General features: G+C 44.4%; 45 non-coding genes and 8 pseudogenes across 45 annotated transcripts; all 53 read right to left on the bottom strand.

Annotated features, from left to right (window-relative positions):
• Positions 1-60: 60 nt before the first annotated feature.
• Positions 61-179, bottom strand: LOC145867495 (5S ribosomal RNA). Its single transcript, XR_014383488.1, has one exon. It is a non-coding gene; the product is annotated as a 5S ribosomal RNA (ribosomal RNA).
• A 139-nt stretch (positions 180-318) lies between these two features.
• Positions 319-438, bottom strand: LOC145870770 (uncharacterized; annotated as a pseudogene).
• Positions 439-577: 139 nt separating this feature from the next.
• On the bottom strand, positions 578-696 carry LOC145869063 (5S ribosomal RNA). The gene has a single exon (XR_014385058.1). It is a non-coding gene; the product is annotated as a 5S ribosomal RNA (ribosomal RNA).
• A 139-nt stretch (positions 697-835) lies between these two features.
• LOC145872800 (5S ribosomal RNA) lies at positions 836-954 on the bottom strand. Its single transcript, XR_014388431.1, has one exon. It is a non-coding gene; the product is annotated as a 5S ribosomal RNA (ribosomal RNA).
• Positions 955-1363: 409 nt separating this feature from the next.
• LOC145869062 (5S ribosomal RNA) lies at positions 1364-1482 on the bottom strand. Its single transcript, XR_014385057.1, has one exon. It is a non-coding gene; the product is annotated as a 5S ribosomal RNA (ribosomal RNA).
• A 139-nt stretch (positions 1483-1621) lies between these two features.
• Positions 1622-1740, bottom strand: LOC145869414 (5S ribosomal RNA). The gene has a single exon (XR_014385410.1). It is a non-coding gene; the product is annotated as a 5S ribosomal RNA (ribosomal RNA).
• Positions 1741-1879: 139 nt separating this feature from the next.
• On the bottom strand, positions 1880-1998 carry LOC145869061 (5S ribosomal RNA). The gene has a single exon (XR_014385056.1). It is a non-coding gene; the product is annotated as a 5S ribosomal RNA (ribosomal RNA).
• A 139-nt stretch (positions 1999-2137) lies between these two features.
• LOC145875132 (5S ribosomal RNA) lies at positions 2138-2256 on the bottom strand. Its single transcript, XR_014390766.1, has one exon. It is a non-coding gene; the product is annotated as a 5S ribosomal RNA (ribosomal RNA).
• A 409-nt stretch (positions 2257-2665) lies between these two features.
• On the bottom strand, positions 2666-2783 carry LOC145870864 (uncharacterized; annotated as a pseudogene).
• A 409-nt stretch (positions 2784-3192) lies between these two features.
• Positions 3193-3311, bottom strand: LOC145867376 (5S ribosomal RNA). The gene has a single exon (XR_014383369.1). It is a non-coding gene; the product is annotated as a 5S ribosomal RNA (ribosomal RNA).
• A 139-nt stretch (positions 3312-3450) lies between these two features.
• On the bottom strand, positions 3451-3569 carry LOC145870240 (5S ribosomal RNA). The gene has a single exon (XR_014386236.1). It is a non-coding gene; the product is annotated as a 5S ribosomal RNA (ribosomal RNA).
• Positions 3570-3708: 139 nt separating this feature from the next.
• On the bottom strand, positions 3709-3827 carry LOC145867494 (5S ribosomal RNA). Its single transcript, XR_014383487.1, has one exon. It is a non-coding gene; the product is annotated as a 5S ribosomal RNA (ribosomal RNA).
• Positions 3828-3966: 139 nt separating this feature from the next.
• On the bottom strand, positions 3967-4086 carry LOC145870768 (uncharacterized; annotated as a pseudogene).
• A 139-nt stretch (positions 4087-4225) lies between these two features.
• LOC145869060 (5S ribosomal RNA) lies at positions 4226-4344 on the bottom strand. The gene has a single exon (XR_014385055.1). It is a non-coding gene; the product is annotated as a 5S ribosomal RNA (ribosomal RNA).
• A 139-nt stretch (positions 4345-4483) lies between these two features.
• Positions 4484-4602, bottom strand: LOC145872799 (5S ribosomal RNA). The gene has a single exon (XR_014388430.1). It is a non-coding gene; the product is annotated as a 5S ribosomal RNA (ribosomal RNA).
• Positions 4603-5011: 409 nt separating this feature from the next.
• Positions 5012-5130, bottom strand: LOC145869059 (5S ribosomal RNA). Its single transcript, XR_014385054.1, has one exon. It is a non-coding gene; the product is annotated as a 5S ribosomal RNA (ribosomal RNA).
• Positions 5131-5269: 139 nt separating this feature from the next.
• LOC145869413 (5S ribosomal RNA) lies at positions 5270-5388 on the bottom strand. Its single transcript, XR_014385409.1, has one exon. It is a non-coding gene; the product is annotated as a 5S ribosomal RNA (ribosomal RNA).
• A 139-nt stretch (positions 5389-5527) lies between these two features.
• LOC145869058 (5S ribosomal RNA) lies at positions 5528-5646 on the bottom strand. Its single transcript, XR_014385053.1, has one exon. It is a non-coding gene; the product is annotated as a 5S ribosomal RNA (ribosomal RNA).
• Positions 5647-5785: 139 nt separating this feature from the next.
• On the bottom strand, positions 5786-5904 carry LOC145875131 (5S ribosomal RNA). Its single transcript, XR_014390765.1, has one exon. It is a non-coding gene; the product is annotated as a 5S ribosomal RNA (ribosomal RNA).
• Positions 5905-6313: 409 nt separating this feature from the next.
• On the bottom strand, positions 6314-6431 carry LOC145870863 (uncharacterized; annotated as a pseudogene).
• A 409-nt stretch (positions 6432-6840) lies between these two features.
• On the bottom strand, positions 6841-6959 carry LOC145867375 (5S ribosomal RNA). Its single transcript, XR_014383368.1, has one exon. It is a non-coding gene; the product is annotated as a 5S ribosomal RNA (ribosomal RNA).
• Positions 6960-7098: 139 nt separating this feature from the next.
• Positions 7099-7217, bottom strand: LOC145875129 (5S ribosomal RNA). The gene has a single exon (XR_014390763.1). It is a non-coding gene; the product is annotated as a 5S ribosomal RNA (ribosomal RNA).
• A 409-nt stretch (positions 7218-7626) lies between these two features.
• LOC145870239 (5S ribosomal RNA) lies at positions 7627-7745 on the bottom strand. The gene has a single exon (XR_014386235.1). It is a non-coding gene; the product is annotated as a 5S ribosomal RNA (ribosomal RNA).
• Positions 7746-7884: 139 nt separating this feature from the next.
• LOC145867374 (5S ribosomal RNA) lies at positions 7885-8003 on the bottom strand. The gene has a single exon (XR_014383367.1). It is a non-coding gene; the product is annotated as a 5S ribosomal RNA (ribosomal RNA).
• Positions 8004-8142: 139 nt separating this feature from the next.
• LOC145869057 (5S ribosomal RNA) lies at positions 8143-8261 on the bottom strand. The gene has a single exon (XR_014385052.1). It is a non-coding gene; the product is annotated as a 5S ribosomal RNA (ribosomal RNA).
• A 139-nt stretch (positions 8262-8400) lies between these two features.
• LOC145869056 (5S ribosomal RNA) lies at positions 8401-8519 on the bottom strand. The gene has a single exon (XR_014385051.1). It is a non-coding gene; the product is annotated as a 5S ribosomal RNA (ribosomal RNA).
• A 139-nt stretch (positions 8520-8658) lies between these two features.
• Positions 8659-8777, bottom strand: LOC145869055 (5S ribosomal RNA). The gene has a single exon (XR_014385050.1). It is a non-coding gene; the product is annotated as a 5S ribosomal RNA (ribosomal RNA).
• A 139-nt stretch (positions 8778-8916) lies between these two features.
• LOC145868553 (5S ribosomal RNA) lies at positions 8917-9035 on the bottom strand. The gene has a single exon (XR_014384549.1). It is a non-coding gene; the product is annotated as a 5S ribosomal RNA (ribosomal RNA).
• Positions 9036-9174: 139 nt separating this feature from the next.
• Positions 9175-9293, bottom strand: LOC145870238 (5S ribosomal RNA). Its single transcript, XR_014386234.1, has one exon. It is a non-coding gene; the product is annotated as a 5S ribosomal RNA (ribosomal RNA).
• Positions 9294-9432: 139 nt separating this feature from the next.
• LOC145870971 (uncharacterized) lies at positions 9433-9541 on the bottom strand (annotated as a pseudogene).
• A 139-nt stretch (positions 9542-9680) lies between these two features.
• On the bottom strand, positions 9681-9799 carry LOC145869053 (5S ribosomal RNA). Its single transcript, XR_014385048.1, has one exon. It is a non-coding gene; the product is annotated as a 5S ribosomal RNA (ribosomal RNA).
• Positions 9800-9938: 139 nt separating this feature from the next.
• LOC145869143 (5S ribosomal RNA) lies at positions 9939-10057 on the bottom strand. Its single transcript, XR_014385139.1, has one exon. It is a non-coding gene; the product is annotated as a 5S ribosomal RNA (ribosomal RNA).
• Positions 10058-11630: 1573 nt separating this feature from the next.
• LOC145869052 (5S ribosomal RNA) lies at positions 11631-11749 on the bottom strand. Its single transcript, XR_014385047.1, has one exon. It is a non-coding gene; the product is annotated as a 5S ribosomal RNA (ribosomal RNA).
• A 139-nt stretch (positions 11750-11888) lies between these two features.
• LOC145869051 (5S ribosomal RNA) lies at positions 11889-12007 on the bottom strand. Its single transcript, XR_014385046.1, has one exon. It is a non-coding gene; the product is annotated as a 5S ribosomal RNA (ribosomal RNA).
• A 139-nt stretch (positions 12008-12146) lies between these two features.
• Positions 12147-12265, bottom strand: LOC145867998 (5S ribosomal RNA). Its single transcript, XR_014383991.1, has one exon. It is a non-coding gene; the product is annotated as a 5S ribosomal RNA (ribosomal RNA).
• Positions 12266-12404: 139 nt separating this feature from the next.
• Positions 12405-12523, bottom strand: LOC145869050 (5S ribosomal RNA). The gene has a single exon (XR_014385045.1). It is a non-coding gene; the product is annotated as a 5S ribosomal RNA (ribosomal RNA).
• A 139-nt stretch (positions 12524-12662) lies between these two features.
• LOC145875128 (5S ribosomal RNA) lies at positions 12663-12781 on the bottom strand. Its single transcript, XR_014390762.1, has one exon. It is a non-coding gene; the product is annotated as a 5S ribosomal RNA (ribosomal RNA).
• A 409-nt stretch (positions 12782-13190) lies between these two features.
• LOC145870237 (5S ribosomal RNA) lies at positions 13191-13309 on the bottom strand. Its single transcript, XR_014386233.1, has one exon. It is a non-coding gene; the product is annotated as a 5S ribosomal RNA (ribosomal RNA).
• A 139-nt stretch (positions 13310-13448) lies between these two features.
• On the bottom strand, positions 13449-13557 carry LOC145870970 (uncharacterized; annotated as a pseudogene).
• A 139-nt stretch (positions 13558-13696) lies between these two features.
• LOC145869049 (5S ribosomal RNA) lies at positions 13697-13815 on the bottom strand. Its single transcript, XR_014385044.1, has one exon. It is a non-coding gene; the product is annotated as a 5S ribosomal RNA (ribosomal RNA).
• Positions 13816-13954: 139 nt separating this feature from the next.
• Positions 13955-14073, bottom strand: LOC145869141 (5S ribosomal RNA). The gene has a single exon (XR_014385137.1). It is a non-coding gene; the product is annotated as a 5S ribosomal RNA (ribosomal RNA).
• Positions 14074-14212: 139 nt separating this feature from the next.
• Positions 14213-14331, bottom strand: LOC145870158 (5S ribosomal RNA). The gene has a single exon (XR_014386154.1). It is a non-coding gene; the product is annotated as a 5S ribosomal RNA (ribosomal RNA).
• A 139-nt stretch (positions 14332-14470) lies between these two features.
• LOC145870969 (uncharacterized) lies at positions 14471-14579 on the bottom strand (annotated as a pseudogene).
• Positions 14580-14718: 139 nt separating this feature from the next.
• LOC145869048 (5S ribosomal RNA) lies at positions 14719-14837 on the bottom strand. Its single transcript, XR_014385043.1, has one exon. It is a non-coding gene; the product is annotated as a 5S ribosomal RNA (ribosomal RNA).
• Positions 14838-14976: 139 nt separating this feature from the next.
• LOC145869140 (5S ribosomal RNA) lies at positions 14977-15095 on the bottom strand. Its single transcript, XR_014385136.1, has one exon. It is a non-coding gene; the product is annotated as a 5S ribosomal RNA (ribosomal RNA).
• A 139-nt stretch (positions 15096-15234) lies between these two features.
• Positions 15235-15353, bottom strand: LOC145869047 (5S ribosomal RNA). Its single transcript, XR_014385042.1, has one exon. It is a non-coding gene; the product is annotated as a 5S ribosomal RNA (ribosomal RNA).
• Positions 15354-15492: 139 nt separating this feature from the next.
• On the bottom strand, positions 15493-15611 carry LOC145869046 (5S ribosomal RNA). Its single transcript, XR_014385041.1, has one exon. It is a non-coding gene; the product is annotated as a 5S ribosomal RNA (ribosomal RNA).
• Positions 15612-15750: 139 nt separating this feature from the next.
• Positions 15751-15869, bottom strand: LOC145867997 (5S ribosomal RNA). The gene has a single exon (XR_014383990.1). It is a non-coding gene; the product is annotated as a 5S ribosomal RNA (ribosomal RNA).
• A 139-nt stretch (positions 15870-16008) lies between these two features.
• On the bottom strand, positions 16009-16127 carry LOC145869045 (5S ribosomal RNA). The gene has a single exon (XR_014385040.1). It is a non-coding gene; the product is annotated as a 5S ribosomal RNA (ribosomal RNA).
• A 139-nt stretch (positions 16128-16266) lies between these two features.
• LOC145869139 (5S ribosomal RNA) lies at positions 16267-16385 on the bottom strand. Its single transcript, XR_014385135.1, has one exon. It is a non-coding gene; the product is annotated as a 5S ribosomal RNA (ribosomal RNA).
• Positions 16386-16524: 139 nt separating this feature from the next.
• Positions 16525-16643, bottom strand: LOC145870236 (5S ribosomal RNA). Its single transcript, XR_014386232.1, has one exon. It is a non-coding gene; the product is annotated as a 5S ribosomal RNA (ribosomal RNA).
• A 139-nt stretch (positions 16644-16782) lies between these two features.
• LOC145870968 (uncharacterized) lies at positions 16783-16891 on the bottom strand (annotated as a pseudogene).
• A 139-nt stretch (positions 16892-17030) lies between these two features.
• On the bottom strand, positions 17031-17149 carry LOC145869044 (5S ribosomal RNA). Its single transcript, XR_014385039.1, has one exon. It is a non-coding gene; the product is annotated as a 5S ribosomal RNA (ribosomal RNA).
• Positions 17150-17252: the final 103 nt, after the last annotated feature.

Below are 17252 nucleotides of genomic sequence, written 5' to 3'. Positions count from 1 at the left end.
GCTTACTACAAGGCAGTGTTGCTGATGAAATAGTGCAAGAGCACACCCTCGTGGACAAAATGCTTACAGCACCTGGTATTCCCAGGGGGTCTCCCATCCAAGTACTAACCAGGCCCGACCCTGCTTAGCTTCCGAGATCAGACGAGATCGGGCGTACCCAGGCTGATATGGCCGTAAGCGAGAAACAATCTCTTGCTACAACATATATAGTCAAAGTGAGTCTGATAAAACAGACATTTAGTCAATTCATCATTAAATGCTTACTACAAGGCAGTGTTGCTGATGAAATAGTGCAAGAGCACACCCTCGTGGACAAAATGCTTACAGCACCTGGTATTCCCAGGCGGTCTCCCATCCAAGATACTAACCAGGCACGACCCTGCTTAGCTTCCGAGATCAGACGAGATCGGGCGTACCCAGGCTGGTATGGCCGTAAGCGAGAAACAATCTCTTGCTACAACATATATAGTCAAAGTGAGTCAGATAAAACAGACATTTAGTCAATTCATCATTAAATGCTTACTACAAGGCAGTGTTGCTGATGAAATAGTGCAAGAGCACACCCTCGTGGACAAAATGCTTACAGCACCTGGTATTCCCAGGCGGTCTCCCATCCAAGTACTAACCAGGCACGACCCTGCTTAGCTTCCGAGATCAGACGAGATCGGGCGTACCCAGGCTGGTATGGCCGTAAGCGAGAAACAATCTCTTGCTACAACATATATAGTCAAAGTGAGTCTGATAAAACAGACATTTAGTCAATTCATCATTAAATGCTTACTACAAGGCAGTGTTGCTGATGAAATAGTGCAAGAGCACACCCTCGTGGACAAAATGCTTACAGCACCTGGTATTCCCAGGCGGTCTCCCATCCAAGTACTAACCAGGCCCGACCCTGCTTAGCTTCCGAGATCAGACGAGATCGGGCGTACCCAGGCTGGTATGGCCGTAAGCGAGAAACAATCTCTTGCTACAACATATATATTCAAAGTGAGTGTGATAAACAGACATTGCATTTTCACCAATTAGATAAGCAGCTTGAACTTTGTGTCACTGAAAAAGTAGAAGAAATTACAAACACTGTTCCCATCACTTTTTAGCACAGGTAGTTGGATAAAATACCAACTTTATTTCCTTTCATCATTTGAACAGGGCAAAGGAGCACAAAGCACACACAAGCTGCATTCAGCAACAATATTCTTGTTTGTCTTATAAATACAAGGCAGATGCTAATTGAAAACACAAGGAAATTTGATCCTATTAAAAAGGCAGGAAGCTGCATTTAGTCAATTCATCATTAAATGCTTACTACAAGGCAGTGTTGCTGATGAAATAGTGCAAGAGCACACCCTCGTGGACAAAATGCTTACAGCACCTGGTATTCCCAGGCGGTCTCCCATCCAAGTACTAACCAGGCACGACCCTGCTTAGCTTCCGAGATCAGACGAGATCGGGCGTACCCAGGCTGGTATGGCCGTAAGCGAGAAACAATCTCTTGCTACAACATATATAGTCAAAGTGAGTCTGATAAAACAGACATTTAGTCAATTCATCATTAAATGCTTACTACAAGGCAGTGTTGCTGATGAAATAGTGCAAGAGCACACCCTCGTGGACAAAATGCTTACAGCACCTGGTATTCCCAGGCGGTCTCCCATCCAAGTACTCACCAGGCCCGACCCTGCTTAGCTTCCGAGATCAGACGAGATCGGGCGTACCCAGGCAGATATGGCCGTAAGCGAGAAACAATCTCTTGCTACAACATATATAGTCAAAGTGAGTCAGATAAAACAGACATTTAGTCAATTCATCATTAAATGCTTACTACAAGGCAGTGTTGCTGATGAAATAGTGCAAGAGCACACCCTCGTGGACAAAATGCTTACAGCACCTGGTATTCCCAGGCGGTCTCCCATCCAAGTACTAACCAGGCACGACCCTGCTTAGCTTCCGAGATCAGACGAGATCGGGCGTACCCAGGCTGGTATGGCCGTAAGCGAGAAACAATCTCTTGCTACAACATATATAGTCAAAGTGAGTCTGATAAAACAGACATTTAGTCAATTCATCATTAAATGCTTACTACAAGGCAGTGTTGCTGATGAAATAGTGCAAGAGCACACCCTCGTGGACAAAATGCTTACAGCACCTGGTATTCCCAGGCGGTCTCCCATCCAAGTACTAACCAGGCCCGACCCTGCTTAGCTTCCGAGATCAGACGAGATCGGGCGAACCCAGGCTGGTATGGCCGTAAGCGAGACACAATCTCTTGCTACAACATATATATTCAAAGTGAGTGTGATAAACAGACATTGCATTTTCACCAATTAGATAAGCAGCTTGAACTTTGTGTCACTGAAAAAGTAGAAGAAATTACAAACACTGTTCCCATCACTTTTTAGCACAGGTAGTTGGATAAAATACCAACTTTATTTCCTTTCATCATTTGAACAGGGCAAAGGAGCACAAAGCACACACAAGCTGCATTCAGCAACAATATTCTTGTTTGTCTTATAAATACAAGGCAGATGCTAATTGAAAACACAAGGAAATTTGATCCTATTAAAAAGGCAGGAAGCTGCATTTAGTCAATTCATCATTAAATGCTTACTACAAGGCAGTGTTGCTGATGAAATAGTGCAAGAGCACACCCTCGTGGACAAAATGCTTACAGCACCTGGTATTCCCAGGCGGTCTCCCATCCAAGTACTAAACAGGCCGACCCTGCTTAGCTTACGAGATCAGACGAGATCGGGCGTACCCAGGCTGGTATGGCCGTAAGCGAGAAACAATCTCTTGCTACAACATATATATTCAAAGTGAGTGTGATAAACAGACATTGCATTTTCACCAATTAGATAAGCAGCTTGAACTTTGTGTCACTGAAAAAGTAGAAGAAATTACAAACACTGTTCCCATCACTTTTTAGCACAGGTAGTTGGATAAAATACCAACTTTATTTCCTTTCATCATTTGAACAGGGCAAAGGAGCACAAAGCACACACAAGCTGCATTCAGCAACAATATTCTTGTTTGTCTTATAAATACAAGGCAGATGCTAATTGAAAACACAAGGAAATTTGATCCTATTAAAAAGGCAGGAAGCTGCATTTAGTCAATTCATCATTAAATGCTTACTACAAGGCAGTGTTGCTGATGAAATAGTGCAAGAGCACACCCTCGTGGACAAAATGCTTACAGCACCTGGTATTCCCAGGCGGTCTCCCATCCAAGTACTAACCAGGCCCGACCCTGCTTAGCTTCCGAGATCAGACGAGATCGGGCGTACCCAGGCTGATATGGCCGTAAGCGAGAAACAATCTCTTGCTACAACATATATAGTCAAAGTGAGTCTGATAAAACAGACATTTAGTCAATTCATCATTAAATGCTTACTACAAGGCAGTGTTGCTGATGAAATAGTGCAAGAGCACACCCTCGTGGACAAAATGCTTACAGCACCTGGTATTCCCAGGCGGTCTCCCATCCAAGTACTAACCAGGCACGACCCTGCTTAGCTTCCGAGATCAGACGAGATCGGGCTTACCCAGGCTGGTATGGCCGTAAGCGAGAAACAATCTCTTGCTACAACATATATAGTCAAAGTGAGTCTGATAAAACAGACATTTAGTCAATTCATCATTAAATGCTTACTACAAGGCAGTGTTGCTGATGAAATAGTGCAAGAGCACACCCTCGTGGACAAAATGCTTACAGCACCTGGTATTCCCAGGGGGTCTCCCATCCAAGTACTAACCAGGCCCGACCCTGCTTAGCTTCCGAGATCAGACGAGATCGGGCGTACCCAGGCTGATATGGCCGTAAGCGAGAAACAATCTCTTGCTACAACATATATAGTCAAAGTGAGTCTGATAAAACAGACATTTAGTCAATTCATCATTAAATGCTTACTACAAGGCAGTGTTGCTGATGAAATAGTGCAAGAGCACACCCTCGTGGACAAAATGCTTACAGCACCTGGTATTCCCAGGCGGTCTCCCATCCAAGATACTAACCAGGCACGACCCTGCTTAGCTTCCGAGATCAGACGAGATCGGGCGTACCCAGGCTGGTATGGCCGTAAGCGAGAAACAATCTCTTGCTACAACATATATAGTCAAAGTGAGTCAGATAAAACAGACATTTAGTCAATTCATCATTAAATGCTTACTACAAGGCAGTGTTGCTGATGAAATAGTGCAAGAGCACACCCTCGTGGACAAAATGCTTACAGCACCTGGTATTCCCAGGCGGTCTCCCATCCAAGTACTAACCAGGCACGACCCTGCTTAGCTTCCGAGATCAGACGAGATCGGGCGTACCCAGGCTGGTATGGCCGTAAGCGAGAAACAATCTCTTGCTACAACATATATAGTCAAAGTGAGTCTGATAAAACAGACATTTAGTCAATTCATCATTAAATGCTTACTACAAGGCAGTGTTGCTGATGAAATAGTGCAAGAGCACACCCTCGTGGACAAAATGCTTACAGCACCTGGTATTCCCAGGCGGTCTCCCATCCAAGTACTAACCAGGCCCGACCCTGCTTAGCTTCCGAGATCAGACGAGATCGGGCGTACCCAGGCTGGTATGGCCGTAAGCGAGAAACAATCTCTTGCTACAACATATATATTCAAAGTGAGTGTGATAAACAGACATTGCATTTTCACCAATTAGATAAGCAGCTTGAACTTTGTGTCACTGAAAAAGTAGAAGAAATTACAAACACTGTTCCCATCACTTTTTAGCACAGGTAGTTGGATAAAATACCAACTTTATTTCCTTTCATCATTTGAACAGGGCAAAGGAGCACAAAGCACACACAAGCTGCATTCAGCAACAATATTCTTGTTTGTCTTATAAATACAAGGCAGATGCTAATTGAAAACACAAGGAAATTTGATCCTATTAAAAAGGCAGGAAGCTGCATTTAGTCAATTCATCATTAAATGCTTACTACAAGGCAGTGTTGCTGATGAAATAGTGCAAGAGCACACCCTCGTGGACAAAATGCTTACAGCACCTGGTATTCCCAGGCGGTCTCCCATCCAAGTACTAACCAGGCACGACCCTGCTTAGCTTCCGAGATCAGACGAGATCGGGCGTACCCAGGCTGGTATGGCCGTAAGCGAGAAACAATCTCTTGCTACAACATATATAGTCAAAGTGAGTCTGATAAAACAGACATTTAGTCAATTCATCATTAAATGCTTACTACAAGGCAGTGTTGCTGATGAAATAGTGCAAGAGCACACCCTCGTGGACAAAATGCTTACAGCACCTGGTATTCCCAGGCGGTCTCCCATCCAAGTACTCACCAGGCCCGACCCTGCTTAGCTTCCGAGATCAGACGAGATCGGGCGTACCCAGGCAGATATGGCCGTAAGCGAGAAACAATCTCTTGCTACAACATATATAGTCAAAGTGAGTCAGATAAAACAGACATTTAGTCAATTCATCATTAAATGCTTACTACAAGGCAGTGTTGCTGATGAAATAGTGCAAGAGCACACCCTCGTGGACAAAATGCTTACAGCACCTGGTATTCCCAGGCGGTCTCCCATCCAAGTACTAACCAGGCACGACCCTGCTTAGCTTCCGAGATCAGACGAGATCGGGCGTACCCAGGCTGGTATGGCCGTAAGCGAGAAACAATCTCTTGCTACAACATATATAGTCAAAGTGAGTCTGATAAAACAGACATTTAGTCAATTCATCATTAAATGCTTACTACAAGGCAGTGTTGCTGATGAAATAGTGCAAGAGCACACCCTCGTGGACAAAATGCTTACAGCACCTGGTATTCCCAGGCGGTCTCCCATCCAAGTACTAACCAGGCCCGACCCTGCTTAGCTTCCGAGATCAGACGAGATCGGGCGAACCCAGGCTGGTATGGCCGTAAGCGAGACACAATCTCTTGCTACAACATATATATTCAAAGTGAGTGTGATAAACAGACATTGCATTTTCACCAATTAGATAAGCAGCTTGAACTTTGTGTCACTGAAAAAGTAGAAGAAATTACAAACACTGTTCCCATCACTTTTTAGCACAGGTAGTTGGATAAAATACCAACTTTATTTCCTTTCATCATTTGAACAGGGCAAAGGAGCACAAAGCACACACAAGCTGCATTCAGCAACAATATTCTTGTTTGTCTTATAAATACAAGGCAGATGCTAATTGAAAACACAAGGAAATTTGATCCTATTAAAAAGGCAGGAAGCTGCATTTAGTCAATTCATCATTAAATGCTTACTACAAGGCAGTGTTGCTGATGAAATAGTGCAAGAGCACACCCTCGTGGACAAAATGCTTACAGCACCTGGTATTCCCAGGCGGTCTCCCATCCAAGTACTAAACAGGCCGACCCTGCTTAGCTTACGAGATCAGACGAGATCGGGCGTACCCAGGCTGGTATGGCCGTAAGCGAGAAACAATCTCTTGCTACAACATATATATTCAAAGTGAGTGTGATAAACAGACATTGCATTTTCACCAATTAGATAAGCAGCTTGAACTTTGTGTCACTGAAAAAGTAGAAGAAATTACAAACACTGTTCCCATCACTTTTTAGCACAGGTAGTTGGATAAAATACCAACTTTATTTCCTTTCATCATTTGAACAGGGCAAAGGAGCACAAAGCACACACAAGCTGCATTCAGCAACAATATTCTTGTTTGTCTTATAAATACAAGGCAGATGCTAATTGAAAACACAAGGAAATTTGATCCTATTAAAAAGGCAGGAAGCTGCATTTAGTCAATTCATCATTAAATGCTTACTACAAGGCAGTGTTGCTGATGAAATAGTGCAAGAGCACACCCTCGTGGACAAAATGCTTACAGCACCTGGTATTCCCAGGCGGTCTCCCATCCAAGTACTAACCAGGCCCGACCCTGCTTAGCTTCCGAGATCAGACGAGATCGGGCGTACCCAGGCTGATATGGCCGTAAGCGAGAAACAATCTCTTGCTACAACATATATAGTCAAAGTGAGTCTGATAAAACAGACATTTAGTCAATTCATCATTAAATGCTTACTACAAGGCAGTGTTGCTGATGAAATAGTGCAAGAGCACACCCTCGTGGACAAAATGCTTACAGCACCTGGTATTCCCAGGCGGTCTCCCATCCAAGTACTAACCAGGCCCGACCCTGCTTAGCTTCCGAGATCAGACGAGATCGGGCGAACCCAGGCTGGTATGGCCGTAAGCGAGACACAATCTCTTGCTACAACATATATATTCAAAGTGAGTGTGATAAACAGACATTGCATTTTCACCAATTAGATAAGCAGCTTGAACTTTGTGTCACTGAAAAAGTAGAAGAAATTACAAACACTGTTCCCATCACTTTTTAGCACAGGTAGTTGGATAAAATACCAACTTTATTTCCTTTCATCATTTGAACAGGGCAAAGGAGCACAAAGCACACACAAGCTGCATTCAGCAACAATATTGTTGTTTGTCTTATAAATACAAGGCAGATGCTAATTGAAAACACAAGGAAATTTGATCCTATTAAAAAGGCAGGAAGCTGCATTTAGTCAATTCATCATTAAATGCTTACTACAAGGCAGTGTTGCTGATGAAATAGTGCAAGAGCACACCCTCGTGGACAAAATGCTTACAGCACCTGGTATTCCCAGGCGGTCTCCCATCCAAGTACTAACCAGGCACGACCCTGCTTAGCTTCCGAGATCAGACGAGATCGGGCTTACCCAGGCTGGTATGGCCGTAAGCGAGAAACAATCTCTTGCTACAACATATATAGTCAAAGTGAGTCTGATAAAACAGACATTTAGTCAATTCATCATTAAATGCTTACTACAAGGCAGTGTTGCTGATGAAATAGTGCAAGAGCACACCCTCGTGGACAAAATGCTTACAGCACCTGGTATTCCCAGGCGGTCTCCCATCCAAGTACTAACCAGGCCCGACCCTGCTTAGCTTCCGAGATCAGACGAGATCGGGCGTACCCAGGCTGATATGGCCGTAAGCGAGAAACAATCTCTTGCTACAACATATATAGTCAAAGTGAGTCTGATAAAACAGACATTTAGTCAATTCATCATTAAATGCTTACTACAAGGCAGTGTTGCTGATGAAATAGTGCAAGAGCACACCCTCGTGGACAAAATGCTTACAGCACCTGGTATTCCCAGGCGGTCTCCCATCCAAGTACTAACCAGGCACGACCCTGCTTAGCTTCCGAGATCAGACGAGATCGGGCGTACCCAGGCTGGTATGGCCGTAAGCGAGAAACAATCTCTTGCTACAACATATATAGTCAAAGTGAGTCTGATAAAACAGACATTTAGTCAATTCATCATTAAATGCTTACTACAAGGCAGTGTTGCTGATGAAATAGTGCAAGAGCACACCCTCGTGGACAAAATGCTTACAGCACCTGGTATTCCCAGGCGGTCTCCCATCCAAGTACTAACCAGGCACGACCCTGCTTAGCTTCCGAGATCAGACGAGATCGGGCGTACCCAGGCTGGTATGGCCGTAAGCGAGAAACAATCTCTTGCTACAACATATATAGTCAAAGTGAGTCAGATAAAACAGACATTTAGTCAATTCATCATTAAATGCTTACTACAAGGCAGTGTTGCTGATGAAATAGTGCAAGAGCACACCCTCGTGGACAAAATGCTTACAGCACCTGGTATTCCCAGGCGGTCTCCCATCCAAGTACTAACCAGGCACGACCCTGCTTAGCTTCCGAGATCAGACGAGATCGGGCGTACCCAGGCTGGTATGGCCGTAAGCGAGAAACAATCTCTTGCTACAACATATATAGTCAAAGTGAGTCTGATAAAACAGACATTTAGTCAATTCATCATTAAATGCTTACTACAAGGCAGTGTTGCTGATGAAATAGTGCAAGAGCACACCCTCGTGGACAAAATGCTTACAGCACCTGGTATTCCCAGGCGGTCTCCCATCCAAGTACTAACCAGGCACGACCCTGCTTAGCTTCCGAGATCAGATGAGATCGGGCGTGCCCAGGCTGGTATGGCCGTAAGCGAGAAACAATCTCTTGCTACAACATATATAGTCAAAGTGAGTCTGATAAAACAGACATTTAGTCAATTCATCATTAAATGCTTACTACAAGGCAGTGTTGCTGATGAAATAGTGCAAGAGCACACCCTCGTGGACAAAATGCTTACAGCACCTGGTATTCCCAGGCGGTCTCCCATCCAAGTACTAACCAGGCACGACCCTGCTTAGCTTCCGAGATCAGACGAGATCGGGCTTACCCAGGCTGGTATGGCCGTAAGCGAGAAACAATCTCTTGCTACAACATATATAGTCAAAGTGAGTCTGATAAAACAGACATTTAGTCAATTCATCATTAAATGCTTACTACAAGGCAGTGTTGCTGATGAAATAGTGCAAGAGCACACCCTCGTGGACAAAATGCTTACAGCACCTGGTATTCCCAGGCGGTCTCCCATCCAAGTACTAACCAGGCCCGACCCTGCTTAGCTTCCGAGATCAGGCGTACCCAGGCTGATATGGCCGTAAGCGAGAAACAATCTCTTGCTACAACATATATAGTCAAAGTGAGTCTGATAAAACAGACATTTAGTCAATTCATCATTAAATGCTTACTACAAGGCAGTGTTGCTGATGAAATAGTGCAAGAGCACACCCTCGTGGACAAAATGCTTACAGCACCTGGTATTCCCAGGCGGTCTCCCATCCAAGTACTAACCAGGCACGACCCTGCTTAGCTTCCGAGATCAGACGAGATCGGGCGTACCCAGGCTGGTATGGCCGTAAGCGAGAAACAATCTCTTGCTACAACATATATAGTCAAAGTGAGTCAGATAAAACAGACATTTAGTCAATTCATCATTAAATGCTTACTACAAGGCAGTGTTGCTGATGAAATAGTGCAAGAGCACACCCTCGTGGACAAAATGCTTACAGCACCTGGTATTCCCAGGCGGTCTCCCATCCAAGTACTAACCAGGCACGACCCTGCTTAGCTTCCGAGATCAGACGAGATCGGGCGTGCCCAGGCTGGTATGGCCGTAAGCGAGAAACAATCTCTTGCTACAACATATATAGTCAAAGTGAGTCTGATAAAACAGACATTTAGTCAATTCATCACCTCTTGGGGCTAGGTGGGACGCTAGCGTGCCACCTGTGGTGCACTCCATCAACAGCAGGTGCATTTCAAGAGCGGCAAATTTGAATCCAAATAAATGTCAAAATTCAAATTTTTCAAAAATACAACTATGTTACACCATTTGAAAGATAAACATCTCCTTAATCTAACCACGTTTTACGATTTCAAAAAGGTTTTACGGCGAAAGCATAAATTTAGAGTATGTTAGGACAGTACATTTACAAGAGTTGTGTGTAATGTTTTGTCAAGTCAAAGACAGGGTCACCAAAACCATAAAACCAGCTAAAATGATACACTAACCTTTTACAATCTCCATCAGATGACACTCCTAGGACATTATGTTAGACAATGCATGCATTTTTAGTTCTATCAAGTTCATATTTATATACAAAAACAGCGTTTTACTATGGCATTGATGTTGAGGAAATCGTTTCCCTCCAATAACCGGCAGTCAAGTCAGCGTCACAAATTAAATAATTAAAATTAGAAAACATTGGTAAAATATTATATTGTCATTTAAAGAATTATAGATTTACATCTTTTGAACGCAATCAACTTGCCAGATTTAAAAATAACCTTACTGGGAAATCACACTTTGCAATAATCTGAGCACTGTGCCCAGAAAAATACGCGTTGCGATACAGACTAGACGTCATGTTGGGGAGATCTAAAATCGAAAATACTATGTAAATAATCCATTACCTTTGATTCTCTTCATCAGATGTCACTTCCAGGTATCACAGGTCCATAACGAATGTAGTTTTGTTCAAAAAAGCTCATCATTTATGTCCAAAAATCTCCGTCTCGTTAGCACATGATGTAAGCCAGCCGGACTTCTCGTCATGAACGAGGGGAAAAAATATATTTCCGTTCGTTCAAACATGTCAAACGTTGTATAGCATAAATCATTAGGGCCTTTTTTAACCAGAACATGAATAATATTCAAGGTGGACGAATGCATAGCCTTTTATAACGTATTGGAACGATGGTACCCAACATGAAGTAGCGCGCCAGGTGTCTAATGGGACATCACCGTTCCATGGCTCTTGTTCGGTCAGATCTCCCTCCAGAAGACTCAAAACACTTTGTAAAGGCTGGTGACATCTAGTGGAAGCAATAGGAAGTGCCAAAATATTCCTAAACCCCTGTGTTTTTCAATGGGAGAGGTTTAAAGTCAATACAACACATCAGGTATCCACTTCCTGTCAGAAAATGTCTCAGGGTTTTGCCTGCCAAATGAGTTCTGTTATACTCACAGACACCATTCAAACAGTTTTGGAAACTTTAGAGTGTTTTCTATCCATATATAATAAGTATATGCATATTCTAGTTACTGGGTAGGATTAGTAACCAGATTAAATCGGGTACATTTTTTTTATCCAGACGTGCAAATGCTGCCCCCTAGACCCAACAGGTTAAATGCTTACTACAAGGCAGTGTTGCTGATGAAATAGTGCAAGAGCACACCCTCGTGGACAAAATGCTTACAGCACCTGGTATTCCCAGGCGGTCTCCCATCCAAGTACTAACCAGGCACGACCCTGCTTAGCTTCCGAGATCAGACGAGATCGGGCGTACCCAGGCTGGTATGGCCGTAAGCGAGAAACAATCTCTTGCTACAACATATATAGTCAAAGTGAGTCAGATAAAACAGACATTTAGTCAATTCATCATTAAATGCTTACTACAAGGCAGTGTTGCTGATGAAATAGTGCAAGAGCACACCCTCGTGGACAAAATGCTTACAGCACCTGGTATTCCCAGGCGGTCTCCCATCCAAGTACTAACCAGGCACGACCCTGCTTAGCTTCCGAGATCAGACGAGATCGGGCGTACCCAGGCTGGTATGGCCGTAAGCGAGAAACAATCTCTTGCTACAACATATATAGTCAAAGTGAGTCAGATAAAACAGACATTTAGTCAATTCATCATTAAATGCTTACTACAAGGCAGTGTTGCTGATGAAATAGTGCAAGAGCACACCCTCGTGGACAAAATGCTTACAGCACCTGGTATTCCCAGGCGGTCTCCCATCCAAGTACTAACCAGGCCCGACCCTGCTTAGCTTCCGAGATCAGACGAGATCGGGCGTACCCAGGCAGATATGGCCGTAAGCGAGAAACAATCTCTTGCTACAACATATATAGTCAAAGTGAGTCAGATAAAACAGACATTTAGTCAATTCATCATTAAATGCTTACTACAAGGCAGTGTTGCTGATGAAATAGTGCAAGAGCACACCCTCGTGGACAAAATGCTTACAGCACCTGGTATTCCCAGGCGGTCTCCCATCCAAGTACTAACCAGGCACGACCCTGCTTAGCTTCCGAGATCAGACGAGATCGGGCGTACCCAGGCTGGTATGGCCGTAAGCGAGAAACAATCTCTTGCTACAACATATATAGTCAAAGTGAGTCTGATAAAACAGACATTTAGTCAATTCATCATTAAATGCTTACTACAAGCCAGTGTTGCTGATGAAATAGTGCAAGAGCACACCCTCGTGGACAAAATGCTTACAGCACCTGGTATTCCCAGGCGGTCTCCCATCCAAGTACTAACCAGGCCCGACCCTGCTTAGCTTCCGAGATCAGACGAGATCGGGCGAACCCAGGCTGGTATGGCCGTAAGCGAGACACAATCTCTTGCTACAACATATATATTCAAAGTGAGTGTGATAAACAGACATTGCATTTTCACCAATTAGATAAGCAGCTTGAACTTTGTGTCACTGAAAAAGTAGAAGAAATTACAAACACTGTTCCCATCACTTTTTAGCACAGGTAGTTGGATAAAATACCAACTTTATTTCCTTTCATCATTTGAACAGGGCAAAGGAGCACAAAGCACACACAAGCTGCATTCAGCAACAATATTCTTGTTTGTCTTATAAATACAAGGCAGATGCTAATTGAAAACACAAGGAAATTTGATCCTATTAAAAAGGCAGGAAGCTGCATTTAGTCAATTCATCATTAAATGCTTACTACAAGGCAGTGTTGCTGATGAAATAGTGCAAGAGCACACCCTCGTGGACAAAATGCTTACAGCACCTGGTATTCCCAGGCGGTCTCCCATCCAAGTACTAACCAGGCACGACCCTGCTTAGCTTCCGAGATCAGACGAGATCGGGCTTACCCAGGCTGGTATGGCCGTAAGCGAGAAACAATCTCTTGCTACAACATATATAGTCAAAGTGAGTCTGATAAAACAGACATTTAGTCAATTCATCATTAAATGCTTACTACAAGGCAGTGTTGCTGATGAAATAGTGCAAGAGCACACCCTCGTGGACAAAATGCTTACAGCACCTGGTATTCCCAGGCGGTCTCCCATCCAAGTACTAACCAGGCCCGACCCTGCTTAGCTTCCGAGATCAGGCGTACCCAGGCTGATATGGCCGTAAGCGAGAAACAATCTCTTGCTACAACATATATAGTCAAAGTGAGTCTGATAAAACAGACATTTAGTCAATTCATCATTAAATGCTTACTACAAGGCAGTGTTGCTGATGAAATAGTGCAAGAGCACACCCTCGTGGACAAAATGCTTACAGCACCTGGTATTCCCAGGCGGTCTCCCATCCAAGTACTAACCAGGCACGACCCTGCTTAGCTTCCGAGATCAGACGAGATCGGGCGTACCCAGGCTGGTATGGCCGTAAGCGAGAAACAATCTCTTGCTACAACATATATAGTCAAAGTGAGTCAGATAAAACAGACATTTAGTCAATTCATCATTAAATGCTTACTACAAGGCAGTGTTGCTGATGAAATAGTGCAAGAGCACACCCTCGTGGACAAAATGCTTACAGCACCTGGTATTCCCAGGCGGTCTCCCATCCAAGTACTAACCAGGCACGACCCTGCTTAGCTTCCGAGATCAGACGAGATCGGGCGTGCCCAGGCTGGTATGGCCGTAAGCGAGAAACAATCTCTTGCTACAACATATATAGTCAAAGTGAGTCTGATAAAACAGACATTTAGTCAATTCATCATTAAATGCTTACTACAAGGCAGTGTTGCTGATGAAATAGTGCAAGAGCACACCCTCGTGGACAAAATGCTTACAGCACCTGGTATTCCCAGGCGGTCTCCCATCCAAGTACTAACCAGGCACGATCCTGCTTAGCTTCCGAGATCAGACGAGATCGGGCTTACCCAGGCTGGTATGGCCGTAAGCGAGAAACAATCTCTTGCTACAACATATATAGTCAAAGTGAGTCTGATAAAACAGACATTTAGTCAATTCATCATTAAATGCTTACTACAAGGCAGTGTTGCTGATGAAATAGTGCAAGAGCACACCCTCGTGGACAAAATGCTTACAGCACCTGGTATTCCCAGGCGGTCTCCCATCCAAGTACTAACCAGGCCCGACCCTGCTTAGCTTCCGAGATCAGGCGTACCCAGGCTGATATGGCCGTAAGCGAGAAACAATCTCTTGCTACAACATATATAGTCAAAGTGAGTCTGATAAAACAGACATTTAGTCAATTCATCATTAAATGCTTACTACAAGGCAGTGTTGCTGATGAAATAGTGCAAGAGCACACCCTCGTGGACAAAATGCTTACAGCACCTGGTATTCCCAGGCGGTCTCCCATCCAAGTACTAACCAGGCACGACCCTGCTTAGCTTCCGAGATCAGACGAGATCGGGCGTACCCAGGCTGGTATGGCCGTAAGCGAGAAACAATCTCTTGCTACAACATATATAGTCAAAGTGAGTCAGATAAAACAGACATTTAGTCAATTCATCATTAAATGCTTACTACAAGGCAGTGTTGCTGATGAAATAGTGCAAGAGCACACCCTCGTGGACAAAATGCTTACAGCACCTGGTATTCCCAGGCGGTCTCCCATCCAAGTACTAACCAGGCACGACCCTGCTTAGCTTCCGAGATCAGACGAGATCGGGCGTGCCCAGGCTGGTATGGCCGTAAGCGAGAAACAATCTCTTGCTACAACATATATAGTCAAAGTGAGTCTGATAAAACAGACATTTAGTCAATTCATCATTAAATGCTTACTACAAGGCAGTGTTGCTGATGAAATAGTGCAAGAGCACACCCTCGTGGACAAAATGCTTACAGCACCTGGTATTCCCAGGCGGTCTCCCATCCAAGTACTAACCAGGCACGACCCTGCTTAGCTTCCGAGATCAGACGAGATCGGGCGTACCCAGGCTGGTATGGCCGTAAGCGAGAAACAATCTCTTGCTACAACATATATAGTCAAAGTGAGTCAGATAAAACAGACATTTAGTCAATTCATCATTAAATGCTTACTACAAGGCAGTGTTGCTGATGAAATAGTGCAAGAGCACACCCTCGTGGACAAAATGCTTACAGCACCTGGTATTCCCAGGCGGTCTCCCATCCAAGTACTAACCAGGCACGACCCTGCTTAGCTTCCGAGATCAGACGAGATCGGGCGTACCCAGGCTGGTATGGCCGTAAGCGAGAAACAATCTCTTGCTACAACATATATAGTCAAAGTGAGTCTGATAAAACAGACATTTAGTCAATTCATCATTAAATGCTTACTACAAGGCAGTGTTGCTGATGAAATAGTGCAAGAGCACACCCTCGTGGACAAAATGCTTACAGCACCTGGTATTCCCAGGCGGTCTCCCATCCAAGTACTAACCAGGCCCGACCCTGCTTAGCTTCCGAGATCAGACGAGATCGGGCGTACCCAGGCAGATATGGCCGTAAGCGAGAAACAATCTCTTGCTACAACATATATAGTCAAAGTGAGTCAGATAAAACAGACATTTAGTCAATTCATCATTAAATGCTTACTACAAGGCAGTGTTGCTGATGAAATAGTGCAAGAGCACACCCTCGTGGACAAAATGCTTACAGCACCTGGTATTCCCAGGCGGTCTCCCATCCAAGTACTAACCAGGCACGACCCTGCTTAGCTTCCGAGATCAGACGAGATCGGGCGTACCCAGGCTGGTATGGCCGTAAGCGAGAAACAATCTCTTGCTACAACATATATAGTCAAAGTGAGTCTGATAAAACAGACATTTAGTCAATTCATCATTAAATGCTTACTACAAGGCAGTGTTGCTGATGAAATAGTGCAAGAGCACACCCTCGTGGACAAAATGCTTACAGCACCTGGTATTCCCAGGCGGTCTCCCATCCAAGTACTAACCAGGCACGACCCTGCTTAGCTTCCGAGATCAGACGAGATCGGGCGTGCCCAGGCTGGTATGGCCGTAAGCGAGAAACAATCTCTTGCTACAACATATATAGTCAAAGTGAGTCTGATAAAACAGACATTTAGTCAATTCATCATTAAATGCTTACTACAAGGCAGTGTTGCTGATGAAATAGTGCAAGAGCACACCCTCGTGGACAAAATGCTTACAGCACCTGGTATTCCCAGGCGGTCTCCCATCCAAGTACTAACCAGGCACGACCCTGCTTAGCTTCCGAGATCAGACGAGATCGGGCTTACCCAGGCTGGTATGGCCGTAAGCGAGAAACAATCTCTTGCTACAACATATATAGTCAAAGTGAGTCTGATAAAACAGACATTTAGTCAATTCATCATTAAATGCTTACTACAAGGCAGTGTTGCTGATGAAATAGTGCAAGAGCACACCCTCGTGGACAAAATGCTTACAGCACCTGGTATTCCCAGGCGGTCTCCCATCCAAGTACTAACCAGGCCCGACCCTGCTTAGCTTCCGAGATCAGGCGTACCCAGGCTGATATGGCCGTAAGCGAGAAACAATCTCTTGCTACAACATATATAGTCAAAGTGAGTCTGATAAAACAGACATTTAGTCAATTCATCATTAAATGCTTACTACAAGGCAGTGTTGCTGATGAAATAGTGCAAGAGCACACCCTCGTGGACAAAATGCTTACAGCACCTGGTATTCCCAGGCGGTCTCCCATCCAAGTACTAACCAGGCACGACCCTGCTTAGCTTCCGAGATCAGACGAGATCGGGCGTACCCAGGCTGGTATGGCCGTAAGCGAGAAACAATCTCTTGCTACAACATATATAGTCAAAGTGAGTCAGATAAAACAGACATTTAGTCAATTCATCATTAAATGCTTACTACAAGGCAGTGTTGCTG

Source organism: Salmo salar, unplaced genomic scaffold, assembly GCF_965601325.2.
Source record: "Salmo salar unplaced genomic scaffold, fSalSal1 ptg000293l, whole genome shotgun sequence".
NCBI lineage: Eukaryota > Metazoa > Chordata > Actinopteri > Salmoniformes > Salmonidae > Salmo > Salmo salar.
The sequence above is the reverse complement of the archived record's forward strand: the minus strand, read 5'-3'. Positions and strand labels throughout refer to the sequence as shown.